The 3,064-nt window shown below is 43.8% G+C and overlaps 1 protein-coding gene across 3 annotated transcripts in view; it reads right to left on the minus strand.

Moving 5' to 3' along the window:
• The window catches only part of thrb (thyroid hormone receptor beta), a 121,816-nt gene extending 121,205 nt beyond the window's left edge, over nucleotides 1-611 (minus strand). Inside the window, exon 1 of one of the 3 annotated variants that reach the window (XM_062530209.1) lies at nucleotides 342-611. The gene's annotated coding sequence lies outside the window, so the exon portion shown is untranslated. The remainder of the gene's footprint in view (nucleotides 1-341) is intronic. The other 2 variants (XM_062530213.1, XM_062530212.1) reach the window with 2 other exon arrangements.
• Between the last annotated feature and the right edge of the window lie 2,453 nt (nucleotides 612-3,064).

A 3,064-nucleotide genomic window follows, 5' to 3' on the forward strand; every position in this document is an offset into this window, starting at 1 on the left:
AGCGCAAATTCTCGGCCGCCGTGGACATTTCTGTACACAACCGAACCCCGCAGCTCAGCTCATAGGCTATCTAGAACCGTGTCAGTTCCGTTCGTAGCAACCATGATATGACACGGATATCAAACGCAGGCTACCGTAAACTTTGACGACATCAAAACAACTCGTCAATCATCCAGCGAGGGTCTCCGCGTCTGTAGCAGACGTGATATCAGAAACGCATAAGTCTGCTCCATTTACATTTCTCCACATCCATCCCGGAATTGGCTCTCAACGCTGAACCGCGAAAAGAAGCTACCCGCTTTTACACACACAAGCTACTCAAACACACACAAACGACTCACCTCAGGGTTTGGGAACCAGTTGTGGCCAACACACCGACGACAGTAATCCTTCGCATCGGGACGCGGCGAGAGTGAAGCTCTACCTGCGAGCGGCGATGCGAACGGGCAGACCGACGGAACGGCAGCGCGACGTGGCCTGAGATGACCCACCCGAGCGAGCGAGCGCGCGAGACTCGTAAGCAGATTACGGACTTCAACATGGAACCCGCGTGCTACAGCACCCCGACTGTTCGCTACGGGGAATGAGCGAGAGCGAGCGAGCTGCCCTGCCACAGTTCCGAGTGAATTCTGAGAAGGGCGCGTTACTCAAAGTTGTTCGGTTAGTTAGATAATAGCCCATTGTAGCCAACAACTGGTTCATTGGTAATGCTTTGCTCAGTCAGAATTCTGTGAAATTTAAATAGGCTATAGCCTAATAGACCAGACGCAAGGGCAAACCTGCGAGACTTGAGCAAAATTGTGCTAATTTGAATGAGTGAATGACTATTGTACACAATAAAGCCCATAACATAGCTTAAATGGCATAGGCTGCACATACAATGATAATGTAAATATCAGAAACAGTCACACAATTGACATGGTCAGTTCCTCGTGAAAGCATGTGGGGAAATTGTGCCCAAACCAGGCTATAGCCTAATGGAGAACTTGCCTTCTGTTGACACTGGCAAGCACTTTTAAATTCACTACTTAAACTCTGGCCAATAATTGATATGTGTTGAGTACAGGGAGATCACTAACTCTCTCTGTCTCTGTGTCTCTCTCTCTTTCACACACACACACACACACACACACACACACACACACACACACACACACACACACATGCGCGCGCATACACACTGATTACTGAACTCTATGTACTTTGATCTCGGTGTCCAGATTCCAGCTGTGGCCCAGGTCAGGTCCTCTAGAAGTTGGTTCTGGAACACGCTCCCACCCCCCTCTCCGTCTCTCTCTCTCTCTCTCTCTCTCTCTCTCTCTCTCTCTCTCTCTCTCTCTCTCTCTCTCTCTCTCTCTCTCTCTCTCTCTCACTCTCTCCCTCCCTCTCTTCCCCTCTCCTTCTCTTGCTGTCTTTCTCTCTCCCTCTCTCTCCTCCCTCTTTCCCCCTCTCTCTCCCTCTCTTTCACTCAACCCCCTCTCTCTCATACACACACAGCCACACACAAATATAAACATCCACCCAGTCTCACCCGCACCCACAGAGAGAGAGAGAGAGAGAGAGATTAGGAAATGTTCCAGATGTACAGAGAGAATCACCTCCATACTAACAATTCTGAAGAGTACATTAGTGTTCTAAATCACCTCCATACTAACTATACTGAAGAGTACATTACCGCTCACTAAATCAGCTCTATACTACATCACCTCCATACTAAATCAGCTCTATACTACTGAAGAGTGCATTAGTGTATACTAAATCAACTCCATACTAAATCAGCTCCATACTACTGAAGAATACATTAGTGTGTATAGCTCCATACTACTGAAGAGTACATTAGTGTGTATAGCTCCATACTACTGAAGAGTGCATTAGTGTGTATAGCTCCATACTACTGAAGAGTGCATTAGTGTGTACTAAATCAGCTCCATACTACTGAAGAGTGCATTAGTATGTATAGCTCCATACTACTGAAGAGTGCATTAGTGTGTATAGCTCCATACTACTGAAGTGTATATTAGTGTGTATAGCTCCATACTAAATCAACTCCATACTACTGAAGAGTGCATTAGTGTGTATAGCTCCATACTACTGAAGTATATATTAGTGTGTATAGCTCCATACTAAATCAACTCCATACTACTGAAGAGTGCATTAGTGTGAATAGCTCCATACTACTGAAGAGTGCATTAGTGTGTATAGCTCCATACTACTGAAGAATGCATTAGTGTGTATAGCTCCATACTACTGAAGAGTGCATTAGTGTGTATAACTCCATACTACTGAAGAATGCATTAGTGTGTATAGCTCCATACTACTGAAGAGTGCATTAGTGTGTATAACTCCATACTACTGAAGAGTGCATTAGTATGTATAGCTCCATACTACTGAAGAGTGCATTAGTGTGTATAGCTCCATACTACTGAAGTGTATATTAGTGTGTATAGCTCCATACTAAATCAACTCCATACTACTGAAGAGTGCATTAGTGTGTATAGCTCCATACTACTGAAGTATATATTAGTGTGTATAGCTCCATACTAAATCAACTCCATACTACTGAAGAGTGCATTAGTGTGAATAGCTCCATATTACTGAAGAGTGCATTAGTGTGTATAGCTCCATACTACTGAAGAATGCATGATTAGTGTGTATAGCTCCATACTACTGAAGAGTGCATTAGTGTGTATAGCTCCATACGACTGAAGAGTGCATTAGTGTGTATAGCTCCATACTACTGAAGTGTATATTAGTGTGTATAGCTCCATACTAAATCAACTCCATACTACTGAAGAGTGCATTAGTGTGTATAGCTCCATACTACTGAAGTGTATATTAGTGTGTATAGCTCCATACTAAATCAGCTCCACATTACTGAAGAGTGCATTAGTGTGAATAGCTCCATACTGCTGAAGAGTACATTAGTGTGTATATCTCCATACCACTGAAGAGTGCATTAGTGTGTATAGCTCCATACTACTGAAGAGTGCATTAGTGTGTATATCTCCATACCACTGAAGAGTGCATTAGTGCGTATAGCTCCATACTAAATCAGCTCCATACT

Source organism: Sardina pilchardus, chromosome 24 (assembly GCF_963854185.1).
Source record: "Sardina pilchardus chromosome 24, fSarPil1.1, whole genome shotgun sequence".
In the NCBI taxonomy this organism is placed as follows: domain Eukaryota; kingdom Metazoa; phylum Chordata; class Actinopteri; order Clupeiformes; family Clupeidae; genus Sardina; species Sardina pilchardus.